The 27,615-nt window shown below is 37.8% G+C and overlaps 1 protein-coding gene and 1 pseudogene across 1 annotated transcript in view; one reads left to right on the top strand and one right to left on the bottom strand.

Moving 5' to 3' along the window:
* The window catches only part of NAALADL2 (N-acetylated alpha-linked acidic dipeptidase like 2), a 955,512-nt gene that overhangs the window by 738,808 nt on the left and 189,089 nt on the right, over positions 1-27,615 (bottom strand). The gene's annotated exons all lie outside the window — the stretch shown is intronic.
* LOC134733270 (elongation factor 1-beta-like) lies at positions 15,422-16,093 on the top strand (annotated as a pseudogene).

The following is a 27,615-nucleotide window of genomic DNA, read 5'->3' as shown; positions in this document are numbered from 1 at the left end:
GTGCAGTGGCGCAATCTCAGCTCATTGCAACTTCCACCTCCAAGGTTCAGTCTATTCTTGTGCCTCAACTGTAGCCTCCCAAGTAGCTGGGATTACAGGCATGCGGCACCACAGCTGGCTAATTTTTGTATCTTTAATAGAGACGGAATTTTGCCATGTTGCCCAGGCTGGTCTTGAACTCGTGGCCTCAAGTGATCCCCCTACCTCGGCCTCCTAAAGTACTGGGATTACGTGAACCACTCACTATGCCTGGCCTGTTATGACATATTTTATACGCAGTAGTGAGCACCTGTGTACCTACTACCCAGCTAATCAATTTACCTTATTTTTTCTATTTTTAGACTTTTTTTCTATTTTAATATCTGTGCGTTCATAGTTAGTTTTTACAGTTATCATAGTTCAGGTGTCAGTTGTGGCACAATTTTACTTGTTTGTGCATGCATTAACTGGGTTATTATTCTGGGCCTGACTGGACAACTTTCGTCCCTCAGGTTTCAAGTTATTGAACCATTTAAGGATCATTTTAGGAAGAATGAGGAGTCCTGTTTGTTGTTGAAAACCCTCCATTGATATTTTTTGGTAAGTTCAGGAAATAGTATCAAAACTTGCAGAATGGGCATCACTGGCTTGGAAGATAGTCCCAGAGACTAAAATGGAGTGTTGTTTTAATGAACATTGCATCACCATTTCATGAATAGCACAGAGGGTGACACTGCATGGAGAAATACAGGCATTAAAAATTCTGAGTCAAAAAGATTTGAATGAGTTATCCTCTGAATGTAAAATGTTTCAGAAAGAGCTTAATTTACTTTGTATTTTCCTTTTTATATATAAAGAAGATTGATATATAACAACATAATAAGCTTTGCATAAAGCAGACTAAAATAGATCTTACAATAAGTATAAAATAAAAATTGTTTCTCTTTTTTAGAGATACACAAAATAACAGCATATGTTACAATAGTGTCTTAGGTTCAGTGACAGTTTGACAGCTTCACCACTTATATTTTGGACAAGTTGCTTAGCCACTCTGAATTCAATTTTCTCATCTGAAAAATGGTGGTAATAATAAAACCCAGCTCATAGGGTTATTGCTAAGATTATAGAAGGTAGAACAGTGCTTGGCATATATTAGTGTTCAATAATGTTAACTGTCCCCGTCTCGTCCATTGTTTTATATGGAATTGCTTATGTCTCTAACACCTACTTTATTTTTTCATAAATACTTTTGTCTTCTTCCACTTTTCTACTCTCTTCCTCCTCCTCCTTCTCCTTCTCTGCTCTTCCTCTTCTTACTCCTCCTTTTTCTCTTATTATGAAGAATACTAGGCCGGGTGCAGTGGCTCACGCCTGTAATCCCAGCACTTTGGGAGGCCGAGGTGGGTAGATCACCTGAGGTTGGGAGTTCGAGACCAGCCTGACTAACATGGAGGAACCTCATCTCTACTAAAAATACAAAATTAGCCAGGCGTGGTGGTGCATGCCTGTAATCCCAGCTTCTCGGGGGGCTGAGGCAGGAGAATCGCTTAAACCCGGGAGGTAGAGGTTGTGGTGAGCCGAGATCGTGCCATTGCACTCCAGCCTGGGCAACAAGAGCAAAAACTCCGTCTAAAAAAAAAAAAATACTTAATTAACATAATGGTAGAAAGAATAATATATCAACAATTCAGGCCGGTACTCATCCCTAGCACCACTGACCATCAGTCTACTCCCATGCATGTTCCTATCCACTCTCCCCTCAGATTGAAAAAAAACCAAAAACCCTCAGATATATCATTTTATGCATAGTTATTTCAGTATGTAATTTTAAAAGATAAAGACTATTTTTAATATACCTATAATATCATTATCCACCTAAAATAATTAACAGTAACTCCCTAATACAGTCAAATATCTAGGGAATGTTCAAACCACAATTTTTTTTGAATAAATAATACTTGATGTACTCCAGTTGCAAAGACTGGAAAGTTACTGTATTTATTTCAAAAAAATTCAATAACAACAATTTAAATTATTGAATAAAACGAGGAAATACAAAACAGTTGTACCTAGGATGCTAGATTTTCTTAACTTTAATGTCTTATATTTAGCAGCTATTAAAAATTTGGCTTTGAGAATATTTTTGATAAATAAAGTAAATCTGGCCTAAAATAACTTACGTATCACCAAATATATCCTCATATATTAATAGCTTTGATTAGCATTATGTTAGATTGCTATATCTGAGATATGTGAGTCAAAAGTTAAATACAGGTTATTAATTGTTCTAAAAAATCTAATCATATCTGCTTCATCTTGTTCTTTGATGCATTTTCTAGAAACATAATTTTTAGTAAATTCATTCATTAATTTAACAGCTACCAAGAACTTACTATGTGCTGCCAGTCACTTCTAGACATAGGGAGTAGAACAGTGAAAAAAAGCTAAAATCCCCACCCTTATGGAACTCACTTCTAGTAGAATGAGAGAAACGAAAAACAAACACACAGGAAAATTTCATGTATATAGTGTGTGAGATGGTGCATGGAAAGAAAAACCCTGGATAGGAAATGGGGTGCAAATGGTAGGGGAGGGGGCTTGCAGTTTTAAATAAGTGGTGAAAGAAGTCCTAACTGAGGTTTTCTTTTTATGACTATCATTCCATTTGAATTACTGTCTTTTATAAGGAACACATCAAACTAATAATAAAATAATGAGTATTCAGCCCCACAATAACCATTAGTTTCTATTCCGTTCTTCTCTTGAGTAACACTGAACATAAACACCAAAATTCAGCTGTAGGTCAAGCATGTTGCAAAGGACTTAGTTGACACAAAACTGTAGAACAGACTTGAAATACATTCTTCACAATACTTCAGAATAAATGAAAATATAATTCATGCCAGTAACAAGGTTAAAAAAATAACACTTGAACATTTTCACTTCAACTCAGACAAGTAATTGTATTAGTACAATGAGCCTAGGAACAAACCTCCTGTCTGATGTTCCAGGTAACCGTGGTAACCTCTCTTTGGAGCTATTGAATTACACTGTCTACATGACTACTTTCTATATAACTTACGATGATGATTTAGAAGAGAAATATAGAGCTGCTCTGTATTTCCACAACTGATCTCAAAATTGTAAGATCACCACTTTTGCAATCACTTCTTTGTTACAGGACCAAATAAAATTTTTTTGAGGCAACTCTAATAACAAACAATATAAACTTTGATCCTGTTTAACCCTTTCAGATATAAAACAAATCTGATATTAGCATTACAAAAAAATCACTAATCAAATAATGTCTCATTAGTAACTGAGGACAGAAGGCAATTGTGGTATTCAATTTATACATTTGGCCTAAAAATTCTTTAATGATATTTTAAAACATCACTGAGTGCCAACAAATTTGTGGCAAGGCTAGGACTCTCTAAGCAGTATGAATGGGCACAACACTTTAGGAACACATACTGAAGTTCTTAAAATGTCTATATTTATAGTTCATTTCTATAATCTAGCCTAAGAAATTAAAATAAAATAGAACAAAATTGCATGCATACAAATTTTCATTGCAATTATTCATAAAAAAGCAGAGTGACTTTTTTGTCTCTTTAAATATTTATTAACTTTTCCGTTTTTCAATAATTAACCTAGGATATAGTTATACTCAGTAGAAAGAAAAGCAATTGGAGACCTCTTAGTGATACATGTAACAATGAGAAGTCCAGTAGCAATGTTGTTCAAGATGGACAAGCCACCCTCCATTTTAAGTTGCAAAGGTAACTCATACAATGATATAGAATCAAGAGAGGGAATAAAATTCTTGCCAAACGTATTTAAAGTATGACTCTTTTCATTTTAGACATACCTAGATAATTTTGCATGTCCTCAAATGTTCATATTCAAATATTTGTTATCTAATTTTAAAAAGATAACTATAAAAATAACTAGCATTTATTGAGAATTTACATCATGACTTTAAATCTAAATAAAACCTTTTGAAAGTGGTTATTTAATGATCCCCATTTTCAGATAAAGAAACTAAGATTTTGAAAGGTTAGGTCACTTGCCTATGGCAGGATAAACATGTGAATTCAGGATACATGACTCCCCAATTCCTAATCACAACACTAGCCTGTCGTTTTTTGTGTAAAGCTTGTAGAACTCTTCCAACAGTCCTGAGTGGCAACTAATGTAAAGACTCCATGGCAAACTCTAGAGCTTATTTTGACGTTGTGGGTTTTACACTGTGACCATATTTTCTGAACCACAAAAAGTACATATATTCTGACAAGTTCAAATATGCTTATAGGGAAAAAAGAATATGTGAAGTGGAAACAATCCTAGAAAAGACAGAATATATGACTGCCACACCATATAGTTAAAAACAGCAGTTGATATGAAAAAATGCCTGAGAGTTAATACTGAAACTCTGGTGAGGACCAGACTTAAGAAGTCACTGGGGAATTAAATAACTAGTTATTTCATCTCTTTTCATGTTTTTCATTGCTCAAATTTGCTTACAATTTTTCTTTAATATCCTTTGTTTCTGCTTCTCTGATTTTTCTTTCAAATGCTTTGCAATATCATTTCCTTCCAACAAATACCCTAAGCTGTTTTGATACAAGAAACTGGTGGCTGTGTCCATTCGGCCCGATAACATTCCGCACTCAACTGATACAACCAATTAATTGGGTACGGTACACAATCTCACACACCAAACTTATAAAGCATGTTCAGCATGAGATAACACGTTTAAATATAATACTTTATACAGCAATGTTACAAATGTGTTATTCTCTCCCAGAGGTATGTAAGGGTAATATGTGTGAATATATAAATATATGAAAAACTGTATGCACACAACTGACATAACAAAAAGAGAAAAGAATGACTTCCATATTAACTTATAATTTAATAGAAGCAAATGGAGACAACTTAGTAAAGTAGGCTTTGAAAATCCAATGATAAGGTTATGTTTCCAAGAGTTCGTGTAAAGGAATACATGACCTATAATAGCACATATTTAAAATACCTTAGCATAGTCAGAAATAAAAACAGAGCTGAAAAACATTCTTTACACTAAAACAAGTCAGACACGCTTTGTGGCATTAATTGGCATGTGTTATTTATTGACTGAGAACTTTAGGAGACACTTGCACTTACCTAGAAAGTGAGTCAGTGTTTGTGCTTGCCCCTGCAGTGCCCTAACTGGCACTCAAGTGACCTAATTGGCTTCTTCCTAGCACTGTTGTAACATTAAGAGAAGCCAGCTAAGTCCTCAGTACAGGAAGGTCACCATTTTTAGACACATCTTCAACCTACTAATAGAACATCTTGAATGACATCTGTTTTATAACACTGAGATTGTATGTCTTAAAAAGGGTCTAGAGCAATAGGTCAACAAATTCACAAACATAGGAAAGCACAGTTACTGCAAAAATCATTCACTCACATACAAAATATATGTTATACCATTAATATATTTACTATGTACTTTTATTTTTCAAATAAATATTAGTGATAGATTAATAAATACGTATTTACTTTAATATGGTACTGAATTCATACCAAAGCAATTCATTCAAAGTAATTCACCATGCTTTCTCAATCAACAAACATTAAAAGGTCAACTAAAATAATATAAGTCTATTAAAAAGTATCTGCATATTTGACATGTTGGGATTCACTGTACCATAGCATAATTTTCCTTTGATAGGTAGTGACTCATTCAAACACCTTAGGCAAACAGAATGTGCTACACTTTAGCAATTATAATAAGGTTATCAATTTTAAAAGCCAGCCACTTTACTCCATCAATGAGCTGAAGCAACAGTAGAAGATTAGGAAGGCTTATCAGTTCAAGACACTTTCAGACAAGTCCAGCAGTTATACAATTAAGTTTCAATGATTTCTACATCATCTAGGAGATTCTCATTATATGCAATAAAAGCTAACCTAATAGTGTTTTAAAATTCCTTATTTCACCGAATCACCACAAGGTCTAATAATTCTATGTTCGAATCCTAATAATAAAAATTTACACTTTTGCAGAGAATTACACAAAATGTCTAAGACAATATTTTGAAAACTGATAGATTTAAGATTTTTTAAAATACAGTTTTTGGAAGTCTCTCCTCCCCCAAACAATTAAAACATAAGTGGCATATGGGGAATTTAACCAACATATAATTGCTGTCCATTTTCTTAATGGTTGATCTATTTTAGAGGAGCCCATGCTCCCAATTGAGTTTTCCGTGGAAGATACCAAGTGCATACTTTTTCAAAGGTATTCTGATTGCCAATTTTGCGTCCCAGATGGTTATTGAGTTAAAATATAACTCGACCAATGTTTACAAATCAATAAATTATAAATCTTATTTCCAGGACTATTTTCTTCATAAGCTTTCATTTTCATTTTCACTACCAGAGTTTGCTGTCTTTGATGCTTAATTTTTCACTTTATTACCAAGTGAACTTGATAGCAAGAGCTAAGTTAAACTTTGTGCTCATCCTCAGTCACAGAAGACCCCAAGAGACGTCCTCCCAAGTTTGCAAGAGATAACACTGAATGGAAGAATCTCCTTATCTCTCCAAATCTTCACAAATGCCTTTCTTTTGAGGTGGTCTATCACAACATTCAATATTTTGTTTTGTTTTTAATTCTCTTGAGTCTTTGAATACTATTCATATACTTTAGAAAGTTCTGAAATTTCTTCTCTCATATTACTCTTTATTTCTATAACTTTTAAATTATTTCAAATGATGTCCATCTATAACTTTTAAAAATCATCCATTGCTGTGAGGAGTAAGAAGTGTAAAAACACATTTTTTATTCTATTGTTTTACAAGCTCAACTTTTATTTTAGATTCAGGGGTACATGTGCAGGTTTGTTACATAGGTATATTGCATGAAGCTAAGGATTTCAGGTTCAGAAGATCCCAACATCCAGGTAGTGAACATAGTACCCAAAAGGTAGTTTTTCAGCCTTGACCCACCTCCCTTTCCCACTGTAATAGTTCCTAGTGTCTCTCATTCCCATCTTTATTTCCCGGAGTACCCAATGTTTAGCTCCCAACTACAAATGAGAACATGTGGTATATGGTTTTCTATTCATACGTTAATTCACTTAGGATTATGACCTCCAGCTCCATTCAAGGTGTTTCAAAGACTTCATTTCATTCTTTTTTTAGCTACATTGTATTTCATGGTATATATGTACCACATTTTCTTTATCCTATCTACCATTGATAGGCACATGGGTAGATTCCATGTCTTTGCTATTTTGAATGGTGCTATGATGAACATACAAGTGGCTGTGTCTTCTTGGTATAACAATTTGCTTTCCTTTGGATATATACCTAGTAGGGATTGCTGGGTCAAAGGGTAGTTCTGCTTTTAGTTCTTTGAGACATCTCCAGACTGCTTTCCACAGTAACTAAACTAATTTACATTCCCACCGACAGTGTATAAGCATTCCTTTTTCTCTGCAGCCCTGCAGCATCTGTTATTTTTTGTCTTTTTAATAATAACCATTCTGACTAGTGTGAGATGGTATCTTATTGTGGTTTTATTTTACATTTCTCTGATAATCAGTGATGTTGAGCATTGTTTTCATACGTTTGTTGGCCGCTGATATGTCTTGTTTTGAGAAGTGTCTGTGTCCTTTGCCCACCTTTTAATGTCTGTTGTTGTTGTTTGCTTGTTGAGTTGTTTACGTTTCTTATGAAATCTAGATATTAGTCCTGGGTTGGAAGCATAGTTTGCAAATACATTCTCCCATTCTGTAGGCTGCCTGATTACTCTGCTGATAGCTTCTTTTGCTGTGCCAAAGCTCTTCAGTTTAATTAGGTCCCACTAGTCAATTTTTGTTTTTGTTGTAATCGCTTTTGAGAACTTAGTCATAAATTCTTTCCCAAGGCCCATGTCCAGAATGGTGTCTCCTATGCTTTCTTCTAGGATTTTTATAGTTTGAGGTCTTACATTTAAATCTTTAAGAGTGGCCGGGCGCGGTGGCTCACGCTTGTAATCCCAGCACTTTGGGAGGCCGAGGCGGGCGGATCACGAGGTCAGGAGATCGAGACCACGGTGAAACCCCGTCTCTACTAAAAATACAAAAAAATTAGCCGGGCGTAGTGGCGGGCGCCTGTAGTCCCAGCTACTCGGAGAGGCTGAGGCAGGAGAATGGCGTGAACCCGGGAGGCGGAGCTTGCAGTGAGCCGAGAGGGCGCCACTGCACTCCAGCCTGGGCGACAGAGCGAGACTCCGTCTCAAAAAAAAAAAAAAAAAAAAAAAAATCTTTAAGAGATGCATTTTACAAGGTAAGAAAACTCAGCATATTTCTATCTTGATCAAAAATAGGGATTCACAACCTTCTTTTAGAAAACTGAGGATTCAGTATTGAGTGCTTAGGCAATTAACTTTAAAAATCAAAGGGAAATAATTAAATAGGCGTTGACATTTACAGAGATTTACAGGATCCCTCCAAATTTCCTTTTAATTTATTGATTCTTGGTTGAATGACAACATGGGTCAGGAAAGCTGTTGTCTCTGTTGTGGGCAAACACTTGATTGCCTACATGTGTGTTCACAAGAGATATCTCACCTGTTTTGGGATGATGGTAGCCACATACTGAAAAGCCTGACAAGGTCTTTGATAGGGGCAAGGATCAAGGATAATCTAGAGTGGATACATTTCCTTCCTGTCACATTAAACTCTAAATGCAAGACTTTTTTTTAAAACAAGAATTTATTAACAATATTTTCCAGCCGGGCGCGGTGGCTCACGCTTGTAATCCCAGCACTTTGGGAGGCCGAGGCGGGCGGATCACGAGGTCAGGAGATCGAGACCACGGTGAAACCCTGTCTCTACTAAAAATGCAAAAAAATTAGCCGGGCGTGGTGGCGGGCGCCTGTAGTCCCAGCTACTCGGAGAGGCTAAGGCAGGAGAATGGCGTGAACCCGGGAGGCAGAGCTTGCAGTGAGCCGAGATCGCGCCACTGCACTCCAGCCTGGGTGACAGAGCGAGACTCCATCTCAAAAAAAAAAAAAAAAAAACAAAAACAAAAACAAAAACACAATATTTTCCAGGAAAAGCATCCAAACTAACCAAGAAACAATCCCACCTCACCATAAGCCATTCAGGGTAAAAGAGCAGTTGTGTAACAGCCACAAGGGTTTTCCCTCTTTTCCAGTTATAAGCACTTTAGGTTGTTTCTGCTGCTGAAAAAGCAGGTACTGAGCATGTACTTTGTTGCAGTCTCAGTGCAAGGTGCTGGATAGAGCGCTGATGAGACAGTCCCTGCCCTCATGGAACTTCCAGTTTGGTGTACAATTTAGATAAGCAACTACACACAGCACTACACGATAGTGATACGGAGGCCCAGGAGCACTCAAGAAAGCTGCCTAACCCAGGCTTGGAGGGTTAGGAAAGGCTCCTCAGAGAAGGTGACAGGGAATCTAACTACTTCTGTGGGTGCAATGTCATTTTCTGTTTGTGGTTACTATAACTTGTGTCTTTCCCTGAAATGTGGATCTGTCTCATCAACCTCTCCTTTCATACACCTAGTTCTGGAGAGTGGTGGAATGCTCACCCTGTTTCAGTGATTGCAGAGTGGCTACATTTCAGGATTTCCACTTGTTCTCTGCAGTGCAGTGAATACAGACACTGAAGGGGCTAACTGGTTGAATCTCAAAGTGCATTCAGTTACACTGTTCCCATTATACATCCTTTCACTCGTATCTGGAGCTTGATAGCAACATGAAGACCAAATACTGTTATGTGAGAGGGTCTCTGACCTTCTTGATTCAGTCCGCTATATCTCTGTTGCTCACAGCTACGTGGAAACTTACATAACTAAATTCAGAATCAGCTTTCAATTCACTCTACATTATTGATAAAAGGGCTAGGTTTTTCTCTGGTTCGGTGAACACGGTTTATAACAGTATTGTTTCCTGAATGTGCTTTTAAAGCTCATAGTGACTTCTGACTCTCTGTCTTTTTTTTCTCCATGACCTTTGACAAGGATTGCAGCCAGCTGCAGTGGAAGAGCTTACCATATGTTGAAAACTGTATTCTGACATCTGCTCTTACATTCCTTGTTTCAAACATAAACATGTGTCTAAAATGACTTGAATTACACAGCCTTGCTTCTCTTCACTGGTGACAGAGATGGGGCTGGTAGGACATCATCCATTTAAACTGGGATTACTATACTCTTTTGACATGTTTTAACAAGATCATTAAATCTGGTCATAGCTATCTAATAATTTAAAGACTATCCCCTTGCAAATTCTATGTAGAATCAGCTCACTTTGTTTTTTACTCCGAAAGAATCTAATAATAGGCATTAACAGTTTTAAAGCAAGGTTACACAGCTCTGCAGCATACTAAAATGAATATTATTTGTTTTCCCAGTGATTTATAATAAGACTGCAGCAAGGGAGTCTTGATGACAATAGAAGCACTAGGTTGTTAAGCATCTCCTAAATGTGGGTCCGTCAAGCAGCACAGTTCCCAGGTCAGTAAATTACCTAAGGTCTCAATAGGAATGTCTCGTCCAGGATTCAAATTCAGCTCTGACATCAAAGTCACTTGAATTTCCAGGTCTCCTAGCTGCCTTCATAGTGACTGTTCCTTCTTTTTAAATGCTGGTTATAAGATTTGTAATTTTTTTCTCACTTTTTACTCTGATATATTATTAATATATTTAATTGTCAAAAATGAATTTTTAAATCAATAAGTGATTAGATGAAGTACTTTTCAAGCTATGCATTATGTAATCATATCTTAAGGTAACAAAAAAGCTTCCTTCTACTTAAAGCCAAGCCAATTTAGTTGGAGTTTTGGTTAAAACCAAGCCAATTTTGTTGGAGTTTTACAAACAGCTCCACCAGGAAGGATTTCTATGCAGAGAGTTTTCATTGGCCCCTCCAGATCAGCTCCACCCTTCTTCAGGCTGCTTTGTTCCCAGAGAAGCTAAGAAGTATGAGCTACACGAGTAAGATCACTTTCACTCTGGCTGCTAGTTGGATTTGGCCAATGAGGGGCAAGAGTTGGAGATCACTGGTCAGGAGGAGAGTGAGGTCAGAGTGTTTGTTTCCCAAGCTTCCTCCCTGATAAGTCACAGAAAGTTGACCCTGTCCCTGACTCAAGGCCACGGCTACTCCAGTGATGTCTTCTACCTAACTCTCTCCTTTCAGACTGTTTCATCTGCCCCTTGCCCTTTAGGGGGAGGGCAGTCAAGGCTCCCTGGTTGCTAGCCCTGAGGCACTTTGCCTAAAATTGCCTACATCTTTACTCAACTTGAGTAAATGATCTGTTTCCTCAGTGATACAATCCCAAATAAGTAACATATCCTGGACTTGGACCTTAGAGAAATGAGCATCATCACTTGATTTCTTAAGAAACTACATCGTTTGAACCTATTGTCTTGGTAGTTTTGTTGTCGTTTTTTTTTCTTCTTTTCCCCAAGAGTAAACTATTTTCTTCATGGAAAATCTCTATCCTAACCCCAACAATACCACCATCTTCACAATACAACTCCATAAACTGATTTGCTTTTGATTGCTGCCTCTAAAGAGAGTCTGTGTAAGATCTAGACAATGACAGGTTGAAGAGAACTGGAATAAATTCCTGGGATGAACCTGGTTCCTGGGTATACAGGATTTCTGAACTTCACATTGTTTTACCCATCATGGAATTTTGACTATTAAGTGACAGCTGAATTATTGCAATGTCACAGAGTAACTCAGCAGGATTTAGGATTATGAAAACATTTGTATCACTTATTAGTTAAATAGTATTTAAAAATTAAACAAGTGATTTGACAAATATGAATGTAGTTGCCTAATATAGATAATTTTTAAGTGTTATTTTAAACTGTTAAAAAGCTTGAGGAACAAATCCTTCCAAAAGCAGACTGGGCTGGGTACAATGGTTCATGCCTGTAATCTCAGCACTTAAGGAGGCAGAGGCAGGAGCACTGGTTTAGCCCAAGAGTTTGAGACTAGACTGGGCAATGTAGGGAGATCCATCTCTACAAAAAATAAAAGTAAAAAAAAAAAAATAGTGGGGACATAATGGCACATTCCTCTGGCCTCAACTACTGGAGAGGCTAAGGCAAGAGGATTACTTGGGCCCAGAAGGTGGAGGCTGCAGTGAGCTGTGATGACAACACTGCATTTCAGCCTGGGTGACAAAACAAGACCCTGTCTCAAAAGCAGTAAAATAAATATAAACAGGCTGTTTATATTTATTTTACTCTGCCTTCTAAAGTGCTGAGATTACAGGCATGAACCGTTGTGCCTGGCCCAGTCTATTTTTCGAAGGATTTGTTCCTCAAGCTTTTTAGCAGTTTAAAATAATGCTTAAAAATTACCTATATTAAGCATTTTATAAAAATATGTGTAGAAAAATATGTTAAGTATGAAATACATTATTATCACAAAGTTTACAAGTAAAAAATTTATTTAGTAAATAAACCAAAGTTTCTTTGGTTCTTTCTCCACAGATACATTTATAAGTGAAATAGGAAGGGGAGTTTAATATATTGAAATCCAAGTATGATTTCCCTTGCAGCCTATGAGCACTTTCATCTTTCTCTTGAAAACAGAGTCTGTGAGTGCTTGCTAAATACAGTTAGGGTTTGTTTTCTTTCTGCATGTTTTTGGGTTTTCACAAACCAAAACAGATTAAAACATATATATATATAAAAGTTAAATAGTTCTTGCTAAATGATTGGTTAAGATTAATTTTATAAAATCAAATGAAAAAATTAGCCCCATTATAGAGACAAATGGATCAATAGCATTTCCTTGCCCTAAATAATATAAGTGCATTTATAGTTCTATGATGGTAGTAATTCCTAACCACCACTTTGGAAGAAATAGCTGGGCATTTCAAATGTCATTCACAGTTGGGGGAAAAACACACACACACACACACACACACACACACACACATAGCCAAACTTCCTGCCCTACAAACAGGATGGAGAGGCACCGATAACAATCATTATTACAAGTTAAGTGGTATCACAAGCCCAAGTTCAAATTTATCTTCCCAGCATCTAGCAAAGAACTAGCTAAGCCAACAATCTCCAAAAATAAGATTGCCATAGAATGAGCAAAATATCAAGGCCTGTGACCTTGAGTTTCTTTCTCCATCAATAATCCTGTCAGGATGGCAAAAGTACATTGTTTAACGAAAACAAGCTCCTGCAGTTTTCCTTCAAGATTAAGTTGCTGTCTCTATTACCTCACCCAAATAGTAATGCTAAATTAGAAAAGATTCAAAGCATTAGACATTTATCTTCTCTTCATTAAAAGTTAACACAACACCATCTCTTTCCACTGTTCTAACAGTAATTAAATGGGTTTTGTTCATGTTAAAAAGAAGAAAATAAAGACTCCTTTCCCTCTTTTCTTTCTTAAACTTACCAAGAAACTTCTGGGCTCCCCTTGCACCTGTGATCCAGCTTTCCTGCTACCATAATGTATGAGTTCCAGTTGTGGTTAAGTCCCATCTGTTTGAATCCAGTTGGAGACTTCTATATTTACCCAAGTGCATCTATATATCTCCTTTAATGCAAGACTTTCATTAGTACAACTTAGAATGGCTAATACAGGCAAAATTACATGGGCACAAGCTCATGGATTTACTACAATATATAATTTTGTGGTGTATAAAACTATATATATATATATATATATATATACATATATTTGTGCAAGTAAGCAGGTTAAACTAAATAACTGATTTTATTCCTTATATTTGGAAAGTGAATGGAAGATGAGAAATAATCTATGTTTCCTAAGACTGAGGAAATTTAGATATTTTTGATTCAAATTTGGGCACTGCTATATCCTTCTTTCCACTTACATTCTCCCTGCCCATCCATGGAACAATCTAGAGTACTTGGTTTCTTTTGCCATCACTTTTGCCAGCCCTAGCAGAAGACTATGAAGTTGTGCATTTGAAGTGTCTATGAATGAAGACTTTAAACAGGAAAACATACAGCACATGTAACAGCAACAGATGTAATAGATGGAATATTTTCATTTAAAATTCCAGTGTAGATTTATTTTCTCATACTTTATTTTCACTGAATAATAAAACCAGCTGATCAGAATTCTGCTCATAAAATGCTTTCCTTGCTGCTTAAAATCATTATTGACTTATGAAAGACCATTAGCTTTTTCACCTGCACATGAACTAATTCCAATTTATTTAGACTTTTCTCATTGGTAATATTTTCTGGCATTTTAATGAGGTTGTTGCCCTGCTCTAGTCTTTTCTTAAATACCTCATATTCCAATTTTTTAAGAAAAGAAAAAAAAATGGATGACTGCATGACTATGTATTTATAAAGTTACAAAAATATTATGCCTCTCTGAAGGATTTTTTTTTTTTTTTTTTTGAGACAGAGTTTCGCTCTTGTTGCCCAGGCTGGAGTGCAATGGCACGATCTCAGCTTACTACAACCTCTACCTCCTGGGTTCAAGCCATTCTCCTGCCTCAGCCTCCCAAATAGCTGGGATTACAGGCATGTGCCACTACGCCTGGCTAATTTTGTATTTTTAGTGGAGATGGGATTTCTCCATGTTGGTCAGGCTGGTCTCGAAATCCCAACCTCAGGTAATCCGCTCACCTCGGCCTCTCAAACTGCTGGGATTACAGGCATGAGCCACGGCACTTGGACTGAAGAATTTCTTTGTAAACTCGCAGTCAGCTTGTGGTCCACCCTGAGTACCAGATCTTGTCCTACTATGTATACCCTGTAGCTAACACAGTGAAATAGCTAATATAATAGGGCTATTAGCTTTAATGCCCAGATAGTAACGATCATTTTGAGTTATATTTGTAAAGTTACTTGTATAAATATTAACAATGTTCAATGTTAGTAATTAAACACAACATACTAGTCATACAATTAAGATTAATTTTAAAGAACTATGCAGAACAAAGGCATTAATTGAAAATATTTAAAACAATGCCTATCCGTCAAATGTAGCACTTGCCATTTGTGGGGTATCTGACAGACTGCTCACACTCTGTAACCTTTTTTATAAGTGAAGTCTATAAAACCAAAATCATATCACAGAACTTTTGGAACATGTGGATGAAATTCTATTTGTATTTATGAACTTTTCTTCCTTTCTTTCGCCACAGATATGTTTATAAGTGAAACAGGAAGGGGACTTTAATATATTGAAATCCAAGTATGATTTCCCTGGCAGCCTATGAGCACTTTCATCTTTCTCTTGAAAAAAGAGTCTGTGAGAGCTTGCTAAATACAGTTGGGGTTTGTTTTCTTTCTGTGTGTCTTTGGGTTTTAACAAACCAAAACTAGCTTTTTTTCCCTCTCTTAGCAGGGGTGCCCACAATTTACACTCTTTCATTTTGCTGCTGTCCAGCTCTCAGATATAGCTGACACCATGGGTTTCAGAGACCTGAAAAGCCCTGCTGGCATCCATGTGCTCAATGATTACCTGGCAGAAAAGAGCTACATTGAGGGTTATGTGCCACCACCAGCAGATGTAGCAGTATTTGAAGCAGTCTCTGGCCCATTGCCTGTGAACTCGTGTCTTGCCCTATGTTGGTATAGTCACATCAATTCTCATGAAAAGAAAAGGCCAGCCTTCCAGGAGTGAAGAAATCTTTGGGCAAATATGGTCCTGCTAATGTAGAAGACATTACAGGAAGCGGAGCTACAAATAGTAAAGATGATGATGACACTGATCTCCTTGGATCTGACGAGGAAGAGGAAAGTGAAGCAGCAAAGAGGTTAATGGAAGAATGGCTTGCCCAGAATGAATCAAAGAAAGCCAAAAAACACGCCCTTGTTGTTTTTCATCATACTAGATGTGAAACCGTGGGATGATGTGGCAGATATGGCAAAACTAGAAGAATGTGTTAGAAGCATTCAAACAGACGGCTTAGTCTAGGGCTCCTCTAAACTAGTTCTGATGGGATATGGAATTTAAAAACTTCAAATCCAGTGCGTAATTGAAGATGATAAAGTTGGAACAGATACGCTGGAGGAGCAGGCCACTGCTTTTGAGGATTCTGTGTAGTCTATGGATATGGCTGCTTTCCATAAGACCTAAAATTCACCCCAGATCATTGCACTTAAAATAAAAACTTGAAAAAAAAAATAAACACAGCTCAAAGTCTCCTATTGACGTCTGTAAATAGCAAGAAAACAATAATTATTTAGAGATAACAGAATATTTCACTTCCTTTGAAAAATTTGTGGGAAAAGAGATGAATAAAAGATGTTTAAAGAAAAAATAAATACATACATACAGAAACAGGTAAAATAGCTTCAGAAAGCATTGACCTAACATGAAGTGTCATTATTTTATTCAAATTTCCAATACACCACCAGAAGAAACCCATTATATAGCAACGTCTCTGACAACTCCTTCTAAATTCACAATGAGGATTATACAAAGATTCATCATATTATTTTTCAGTCAAGACTAGTAGGTAGGAGGAAAAAGCAAAACTGAGCCATCTAATCTATTCACTACTTTTTCTTTTCACCAATGGCAGGATTAGGTTTAGACAGCCCGAAGAAAACAGCACAGGTCTTAATGTTAAGGATACTGCTGAAAGGTGACACTCTAGCTGCCGTAGAGAAAATAGTTTAACAATCTGGGTAGACTCAAAAAGCCTTTCCTTAGACCTCACTTATTGTAATTCCACCTTTTTTCTAAAAATGAGCTTACCAGCTTTCATACAGATGTCTTGCTCCCACAGATACAGTGCGTCTGCATGTGCTTTTTGTCTTTTCAGAAGGTTCTCTCTGCCTCCCTCCACCAAGTGTTGATTAGGAATCCCTCGACTTATCATTCCTCCATATTCAGCAGATTTAGCCCCTCAATTATGACATCTCATGGATGTAGGTATGTTTACTTATTGTTTGATTATATTTTGTTTTAATGATTCTTAGATGAATAACTGCTTCCCTCAGTAAAATGGAGACTTGCTCACTGCCTATACTGAGTTACTAATACATCAATAGCACCGAGCCCAGGGCCTAGCTGAGGGTGAATAACCAATAAATATTTGACAAATTAATAAAATGACTTAATCAGTAGATAGATGAATACTTAATCAACCAAAAGTTACTAGAATTGATTGACAGATATGGGTGATGGTTCTCTCTCTGGATTTAGAAAACTCCAGGTTTCCACATTTTGCCTAAAGAAGTTTTTCCCTTTCCTTCAAACTAACAATGGTTAGAAAATGTTTACACAACAGTAACCAAACCATTCAGTTGAGAAGCATTTTTCTCATAATAGAAGTTTACCAAATTGTCATTAAAAAAAAATCATTGTTCTATTTAAATCAAATATGTCAAGAGTGCTAACAATATTAGTAATCTGTTCTCAGAGAACGTAATTGATTGGATGCATTTAATTATGGTACATAGAGCAATTTCAGCATGGGTTTGGAAGGTACTCTCCAAACGCTATTGAATAGCTCTGACAAGAAAGTTAGCCCCAATGCCAGACATGACGGCCTAGGGGTTAGAGGATTCTCCAACAATGTAGTAGTAACAGCTGTGAATTTAGTGGGGGATAACTTAGTGTCTCAATTAACTGTGGAAAGTCCCCTTTATGTTGAAGTCATTGATAACTTGGATTTTAACAGCCAACGATCTGGATTCCTTTTCTCATATGAGTATAAGCAGGAATCTTAGTGACCTTGACATCTGAATGCATGGAGTCATGGATTTGTTACACAGCCACCTAAGGCTCTCACTGCCTGAATCCAGCTGACAGCCTAATTAAACAGCAAGAGTTCCTGGAGGGGAATGTTAATGAGTCTACTTGGCAGCCAACAGTCTGTTCCCCAGATGGTGCAGGGCTTATAAATTGTCAATAGGGTAAGAGTAGTGAAGGAAGTTGAGGAAAATACAGAAAGTATCCTACATCACTGTAACTTTCTAAGATGCTAGGTCCATAATGAAGATATTTGAAGATATGGCAACCGGGGTGAGGGTAGAAAAGTAGTAGCACATCTATTTATCTTGAGCTCTAAGAATACAGGAAGAATTGCTTTGGCTTTTCAAATGGACACCACTCTGTTTTGTCTGGGTAAATTGAAGGGTTATTTCAGAGACGTTTGTCAGGTTGATCGTGACTGAAAAAAATGGTAACGTGATTAAAGCCCTACCATGTTTGTAGTTGGTATTTATTATTTTTCTGTCTATTTTTTCCCTTATAGATAGAATCTAGAGTATGAGAGCTCTCACTTAATTCAGTTATTATTGGATGAGTAACATCTTGCCAAGAAACAGTCTCCTGTGACCTTCAAGTCGTGTCCTCCCTATTTCAAAGTAGTCAATGTGAAAGCAACTTACATTATCCACAATTAGAAATCAAAATGCTGTTAGGAACAGGCCTCCCAAATCTGGCCATAAACTGGCTCCAAAACTGGCCATAAACAAAATCTCTGAAGCACTGTGACATGGACATGATGGCCATGATGCCCACATTGGAAGGTTGTGGGTTTACTGGAATGAGGGCAAGGAACACCTGGCCCACTCAGGGCGGAAAACCACTTAAAAGAGTTCTTAAACCACAAACAATAGCATGAGTGATCTGTGCCTGAAGGACATGCTCCTGCTACAGATAACTAGCCAGACCCATCCCTTTATTTTGGCCCATCCCTTTATTTCCCGTAAGGAATACTTTTAGTTAATCTATAATCTATAGAAACAATGCTTATCACTGGCTTGCTGTTAATAAATACGTAGGTAAATCTCTGTTGGAAGCTCTAAGCTCTGAAGGCTGTAAGACCCCTGATTTCCCACTCCACACCTCTATATTTCTGTGTGTATGTCTTTAATTCCTCTAGCGCCACTGGGTGAGGATCTCCCTGACCCAGCTTGTCTCAGCAAGTGGCACCCATACGTGGGGGCTCGAATCCAGGTTGAAGGGTCACCGGAGTGACGGTTGGAGAATGTGGAAAACTAAGCTGTAGGACACCCGAGTACTCTTAAAGCAATTCCCATGGTGAGTAAGAAGGGGAGCTCAGAAACATCAGGGTAACCATGGGACAAGTGTGGGCTCTGGTTCATTCCACTTTGGAACCTTTTCACACTAATGATGAGGAGGAAGGAGAGTATAACCAAGTAACAGAAGAGGTTACAGAGCAGGTTTGTTTGCCAGCTAAAGCTAAAGTGGCAAAGGAGGGAGAGGTTCATCCCTACCCTTCTGTACCCCCTCTTTATTATTTTGAAGAAAAAGAGTGGCCTGACCTTCCAGATCTTTCTTTTCTGGAGGACACTGGGCAAAATGTAGTTGCCCCAGTGACTATTCGAGCAGCGCCTCACGTGACCACTCTCAGTTCTATTCAGGCAGGAATTCAGCAAGCTAGACAAGAGGGTGATATAGAGGCTTGGCAGTCGCCTGTTAGAATACACCCCCCAGATCAACAGGGAAATATCATAGCTACATTTGGGCCTTTTTCTTTTAAATTCAGGAAAGCACATTTAGTTGATTATATCAAGGCCTGTGATGGTACTGGAGGTAATCTGCATAAAGCTACTTTGTTGGCACAGGCAATGGCAGGACTGAGAGTGGATAAAGGAAATACTTTGTTTCCTGGAGCTTGTTTTAACTGTGGAAATCTTGGTTATCCTAAAAAAGAATGTAGAAAAAATCAGCGAGTCAGGCCACCAGATAGGGGAAAATAGAAAACTGCTGAGCCTGAAATATGTCCAAAATGTAAAAAAGGAAAACATTGGGCTAATCAGTGTCACTCTAAGTTTGATAAAGATGGAACCCGATTTCGGGAAACGCCATGAGGAGCCTGTCCCAGGCCCCATTCCAAACTGGGGCATTTCCGGGTCAGGCCATTCCCTCACCCCTGTACAATGTCTGTCCCCCACCACAGCCAGTAGTGCCACAGTAGCTTTATGCTGCACAAAAGCTGTGAGCCTTCTGCCTGGGGAATCCCCGCAAAAGGTCCTAACAGGAGTCTGTGGACCCTTGCCAATGGGAACGATATGATTACTTCTAGGAAGGTCTAGTTTAAATTTGAAAGGGGCACAAATACATACAGGAGTCATTGATTCAGATTACAGTGGGGAAATTCAAATTGTTATATCTACTTCTGTTCCCTGGAAAGCAGGGCCAGGAGAGCACATAGCACAGCTCCTGATGGTGCCATATGTGAGAACGGGAAAAGGTGAAATTAAACGAACAGGAGGATTTGGAAGCACAAATAAACAAGGCAAAGCAGCTTATTGGGTGAACCAAATTACTGATAAATGTCCTACCTGTGAAATAACTATTCAGGGAAAGAAATTTAAGGGTTTGGTAGATACAGGAGGACATTTCAATCATTTCTCTACAGCACTGGCTATCCGTGTGGCCAATTCAACCCGCTCAATTTAACATAGCTGGAGTTGGTAAAGCCCCTGAAGTATATCAAAGTGGTTATATTTTGCATTGTGAAGGGCCCGATGGACAACCTGGAACTATTCAACCAATTATAACTTCTGTACCTATAAGTTTATGGGGGAGATTTATTACAACAATGGGGAGTACAAGTTCTAGTTCCAGAGCAATTATACAGCCCTCAAAGTCAACATATGATGCATGAAAAGGGGTATGTCCCTGTTAGGGGACTAGGAAAAAATCTGCAAGGTTTGAAGGAACCGCTTCAAGGGGAAAGACAAAGTTCCCACCAAGGTTTAGGATATCATTTTTGACAGTGGCCATTGTTAAGCCTCCAGAACTTATATCTTTAAAATTGTTAACAGATAAGCCAATTTGGATAGAACAATGGCTGCTAAGTGAAGAGAAACTGGAGGCTTTAGAGGATTAGTTAGTGAACAATTAGAAAATGAGCACATAGCTCCAACATTTCCCCCTTGGAATTCTCCAGTTTTCAAAATTAAGAAAAAATGAGGTAAATGGAGAATGTTAACTGACTTGGCCTTTAATAGTCATAGATTTAAAAGACTGTTTCTTTACTATCCCTTTAGATGAGCAAGACTATGAATGGTTTGCAAGTACAATTCCAGCAGTAAACAACCTGAAGCCTGCTAAGCATTTTCATTGTTTTACAGATGGGTCTAGTAATGGTAAAGCTTCTTATTCTGGCTTAAAAAGTAAAGTTTTCCAGATGCCCTATACTTCAGCTCAAAAAGCGGAGCTTGTAGCTGTAATTGAGGTATTGACTGCTTTTAATATGCCTATGAATGTGAGTTCTGATTCTTCATACGTGGTTCATTCCACACAGTTAATTGAAAATGCTCAGTTACGATTTCATACAGATGAACAACTGATGACTTTATTTACCCAACTGCAAACAGTAGTTAGCAGTAGAATGCACCCTTTTTACATCACTCACATCAGGGCTCATACACCTCTTCCAGCACCTTTGACGTAAGGGAATCAAATGGTTGATTGCCTAGTTGCTAATGCAATATCTAACGCGAGATATTTTCACAATTTAATCCATGTTAATGCCTCTGGTCTCAAATGCAGATACAGCATTACCTGGAAAGAAGCTAAAGCTATTATCCAGCGATGCCCAACTTGCCAAATGGTACATTCCTCATGTTTTATAGGAGGAGTTAATCCTCAGGGATTGGAACCTAATTCTCTTTGGCAAATGGATGTCACACATGTTACATGTATGTGTGGACACCTTTTCTCACTTTGTATAACAAAAAGTTGGGAAATAGGCAAAATAATAACTTGGGGTAGAGGTTATGCTTGTGTTTCTCCAGGGCTGAATCAACAGCCAATTTTGGATACCGTCAAGACACCTGAAACCTTATCATGAGCCAGATGCTGAGGCAGAGATTCCAGGAGGATCCTGAGGACCCCCTGGTTGCAGCCATGTTGAGGCTGACGCTGAGGAGGACCCCAGCTGTCACAAGCAACACCCGTCGAACACAGCCAACAACCTGGGGAGGATCAAGAAGCTGTCACAGATGGCAGAAGAAAACCTGAGGAAAGCGGGACGACCAGTCACAATGAGGAATTCAATGATAGCTATGATAGCGGTGATCACCGTTGCCATGAGTATTCCTACAACAAGGGCTGACACAGAGAACAATTATACTTATTGAGCATATTTATCAAACTTGGCTGGCAATAATGCCTGGATGCAATCACTCTATGACATAGTTACACATGCTTTCTGATCTCAGTACTTACCATAATAAATCTGCTCCTAAAATTGAGGCATACCGCCCTCAAAAACCTATTTGTAAACAAAATTGAACCTGTTCAGAAAAAATGAACGTACTTATTTAGGAAGATCACATTGCAGAACAGGCAGAGGTGCTGCACAATGATTCCTATGGAATCATTATTGATTGGTCCCCTAAGGGGATGTTTAGCTTGAATTGCAATTCTCGGTTTGCATGCCACGGCCACACTATGTTAAGCTGGTCTGAACAAAATGGTCAGATGGTAGAAATGATAAGAAATACAGCAAGAGTTCCTATTATCTGGATCCATGGCGGTATAGTGGCACCTCAACCTCAAATGATATGGCCTTTTACAGGAGCTAAACCTAAGGATTTGTGGAAACTATTAACAGCTCTTAATAAGATCAAAATTTGGGAAAGAATAAAAAAGCATCTAGAAGGACACTCTACAAACTTGTTTTTGGATATTGCAAAATTAAAAGAACAAATATTTAAAACATCCCAGGTACACCTGACCTTAATGCCAGGAACTGGAGTGCTTGAAGGTGCTGCAGACAGATTAGCAGCTAGTAACCCATTAAAATGGATAAAAACACTTGGAAGCTCTGTGATTTCAACGATGATTGTGCTTTTAATCTGTGTTGTTTGTCTTTGTATAGTCTGTAGATGTGGATCCTGACTCCTGCAAGAAGTAGCTCACCACGACAAAGCTGCCTTTGCTTTTATCACTTTGCAAATCAAAGAAGGGGGACATGTTGGGAACAGCCCCCTGCCCCCCAAAATCTGGCCATAAACTGGCCCCAAAACTGGCCATAAACAAAATCTCTGCAGCACTGTGACATGTTCATGATGGCCATGACACCCACCTGGAAGGTTGTGGGTTTACTGGAATGAGGGCAAGGAATACCCGGCCCACTCAGGGCAGAAAACCACTTAAAGGTGTTCTTAAACCACAAACAATAGCATGAGTGATCTGTGCATGAAGGACATGCTCCTACTGCAGATAACTAGCCAGACCCATCTCTTTATTTCGGCCCATCCCTTTATTTACCATAAGGAATACTTTTAGTTAATCTATAATCTATAGAAACAATGCTTATCACTGGCTTGCTGTTAGTAAACATGTAGGTAAATCTCTGTTTGAAGCTCTCAGCTCTGAAGGCTGTGAGACCGCTGATTTCCCACTCCACACCTCTATATTTCTGTGTGTGTGTCTTTAATTCCTCTAGCACCCCGGGTGAGGGTCTCCCCGACCGAGCTGGTCTTGGCAAATGTCTCTTCGGCTTTTGTTAGGCTTCCTCCTTATGTGTTCAGTTGGTTCTTAATTAAGCTTTGTAGCCAAATGGATATGGGAAAGCCACAGTCATGCTTTACCTTCACTGTACTTCAGAATTCAATCCCAAGTACCATTTGTGACAACAAGACCCTAGAGTGACTCCCAAGAATTTTCACCTCCTAAAGTCCACACCTTTGTATAATCCCTTCTCCATGAGTGTAATTAGCTTCTAAATAACAGAATATGACAAAGGATGTTGCGCCCATGGTTAGATTATGTTATCTAAACCTCTGCCTTAGCTGACTGATCAAGAGACTCTTCTGCTGACCTTGAAGAAGAAGGTTGCTATGATACTGACAGCCAGTGCAGAAGATATGGAACAGGTGACTACTTGTGACCTCTAGGAGCTGAGAGGCTCAGTTCTATAACCACAAGAAACTGAATCCTGCCAATAACCACCTCCACAGGTCTGTGAGCTCTAGAGAGAAATGCGGCCTGTCCAGACTTGAATGTTGCCTTGTGAAACCCTGGGTTTCAGGACAGGAGACCCCTCAAAGCTATGCCTAGACTCCTGACCCATGGAAACTGACATAATAAATGGGTATTGTTTAACCCACTAAGTTGTGATCATTTGTTATGCGGCAATAGAAAACCAATATATTGTGGAAGAATTACCCATATTTGGCTCTAAGTGTAAATGAAAAGAATCTTCAAATCTTAAGGTTGGATGGGACCATACACATCATCTATGAAAATTTCCCATCCTCAATCTACAGGATCCAGTAAATTTTTATGCCATTTCTTATTGAATAGAAAGAGGAGTTTACATCCCTGGTTCTTAAAAAATACTTTTATAATGACCCAATATGTCTTCCTCACTAATGCTAGCTTTATTAACCCATACTAAGTATATTTCCTTCTTCAAAGATGTGTGCAGCTGTTACGCCTCTACTAATTTTTTTCTTCTTCAAGTAAAACAACCCTAGTTTTTTCAGCTCATTGATACATGACATATTCTCAACACAACTCACAGCCTGCTGACATAGTTTTGAAGCTACATTAACTCTTATGTGCACTCATAACTGAAGATAACACTCTCAATTAGATGTGGTCATAATAAAATATAATGGCAATATTAATTCATTTCTCCTAAATTGATACTATTTCTATAACCTTAATCTGTTACATTAAAAAAAACTTTACCTTTATAGTATGGTAATTCCTCAACTAACATCATCAATCGGGTTTCAGAAACTGTGACTTTAAGCAAAACTGTATAATGAAACCAGTTTTACCATGAGTGAATTGATAAAAACAATAGCCCCACAGTATATTTCTGGTCAGAAAACATCACCAAACTTCTAAATGAAGATCCCAAACACTTCTAATATTAAGCATTGAAATAAATGTGAGCATTAAATGCATTTTTAAACATGGCGAAACCCGCCTCTACTAAAAATTCAAAAATTAGCTAGACGTGGTGGTGCGCACCTGTGATCCCAGCTACTCGGGAAGCTGAGCCGGAGAATTATTTGAACCCGGGAGGTAGAGGCTGCAGTGAGCTCAGATCACGCCACTGCACTCCAGCCTGGGCAACAAGAGTGAAACTCTGTCTCAAAAATAATTAAATAAATAAATAATAAAGATTATTCAATCAAGTAAGATAATTATTTATCCAATTATTCCAGCTCAGTATCACGGGTTGCCAGAGCCTATCCTGGCAGTTGGGTCACAAGGTGGAAACCACCACTGGACAGGATGCCACTTCATCCCAGGGCACACTCACCCACGCTTACTTAGACTGGGACCATTTATACACACCAATTACCCTAACGTGCCGTGCACATCTTTGGAATTTGGGAGGTAATCAGAGTTCCTGGAGAAAATCCATGCAGACATGGAAAAAAAATGTGCAGGCTCCACACAAAAAGTGGCCCCAGCTGGGAATGATTATTTTTTTCACAACAGCATTATAACAAAACAATACTGAACAAAACAACATTTGAGAACTTGCTGTATTTAATTGCGGTCCATATTACAGATTAATCAACACCCTTTCTCAACTACTTTCTCTCTTGTCTTCCTCTATTACAGAATCCAGAGAGCTTAATGCTTGATTTTTCTGACTCTCTTGCAGCTGTGGGAGGTTATGTGACAGAATTCTGGTTAATGAGGTACATAGAGAAGTCAGCTAGGGATCAATCCCCTTTTTTATTAAAGGATAAAACCTCATCAGGAAAAAACTCTGGTATTTCTTTTCCTCTTACCTGGAAGGTGGACAAAACCCTTAGAGGTTTAACAGCTCTCCTGTGGCCATGGTGCTACAATCTCAAATAGAGGGGACACAAAGGATGGAGTCCTGACGATAGCATTGGCTGGCCAGACTACCTTGCACTATACACATCCTGGCTTAGAAAAGTCTGCGTCTATTTTTTAGGCCTCTATACCCAGGTTTTCTGTTACAAAAACTCTCCCTTGTCTCTGGTTTTACTTTCCATGGTTTCAGTTACCTACAACCAAGTCAAATGTTATCTAAACATATAAATTTCTAATAGCACACCATTCTGGGTAGCATGATGAAATCTTGATCTGACCCACTCCATCTTACCCAGTGTGTGAATAATCCCCTGGTCTAGCATATCCATGCTGTATAAGCTACCCACCTCTTAGTCATCAATATCATCTGTTCTGATACTAAATCATCAAGATCGTCATGGCTTGATGAGCCAGGATTACCTGAGGCAGATAATCAGTTGACCCTGGCTGATCCTAGGAAAAAAACAATATCTGTAGGGTTGAGTACTATTGAAGGTTAAAGGCATCCACTGGGGAAGGGCTCTTAGGATGTATCCCCATGGATAAAGGGAGACTACTGTATTTGCAACTGATTACATCCGTAACTTATACTGTTATTTTTCTAATAGAGAAAATAAAGCTTAGGAAATTAAGTGGTTTGTCTAAAGCAACATATCTAGTAAAAGAATCAAAAACTCCCTATGCAGCTTTCAGGCCACCATATGGTTCTGTGATTTCACCTAATGCAGCCACTCCCAGGGTGTATTATGAATGCTCCATTTCAAATATATTAAAAAAAGAACCTTAATGTTACAGTTGCCAAAGAACTGATTAAGAAATACATGCTCTGAAACCTAAGAGTGTCCACATGTTAAAATAAAACAATACTTAGCTGTAAATATATTTTAAGATATTCATTGAAAAACTTAATTCCAATCATAAAATTCAATCCTATAAATAAACCAAATGATACATAAATGGTTCCTGAGAAATGCTACTTCAAGTCTAACCAGAACAATCATCTCCTTTCCTCTTTCCTTTAATTGCTTACTTTGACTTCACCATAAAAAAAATGGTTTTAGAAGTTAAATCTCTACTTTCAATGATGGCTTCAAATGAACAAACAATTTCAAGTTCCACAAGCAAGCACACTGAAAACATATTATCTCACTGTTATCACAAAACAAGAAAAAAGGCTTTGGGGGCCTTTCTCAACTTTTTTGAAAATGCAGTAGAAAAAAAGAACAATTTTTGCTTTTTTTCTACATAGCCATTTTCTCCCTTTCTTCCTTTCCACAATAGGTATAAACTTGCCAATTTGATTTTAACTCTAAAAGATATTTCCCTGGCAGATAATCTCTAGTTTGAACAAAAATCCTTTACCTGACTTTTTTTTTGCCATTTTAGGGGGAAAAACCCACATACAACGTATAGATGAAGTGAAATAAAAAATGTAGCTTTCAATTACTTTTTATTTCCAACTTATCAAAAAGCTACAGAAATTAAAGTACAAATCCCACTACCAAAGACATAGTAAAAGGTTGGAAGAATATTCTAAAGGTCACATTATCTTAATGAAGTGCCACTTCCTGACAACATGGCTATGAAATTGGAGTAATATACTCCATTTAGTGGGAAATGCTCTGTGAAATCCATGCCCTCTGCACTCTAAACAAAGACATTGGTAATTTCCTTAAAAGGTCACACACAAATGTGTTATTTAAAACTAGGCATTTGCCAGTTGTGAATATATGAAAGGTGAATATCAGATTCAGGAATTTGCATAGTTTTTTGATAAAATGCCAGAGTTTTTCACGTGTGTTTTAATAATATAAAATTGTGTTAGCTAATTTTATTCTTTGATCTATTATCAG

The sequence above is a fragment of the Symphalangus syndactylus genome, chromosome 17 (assembly GCF_028878055.3).
Source record: "Symphalangus syndactylus isolate Jambi chromosome 17, NHGRI_mSymSyn1-v2.1_pri, whole genome shotgun sequence".
Taxonomy (NCBI): Eukaryota; Metazoa; Chordata; class Mammalia; order Primates; family Hylobatidae; genus Symphalangus; species Symphalangus syndactylus.
Note: the sequence above shows the minus strand (reverse complement) of the source record. Positions and strands in the feature narration are given on the sequence as shown.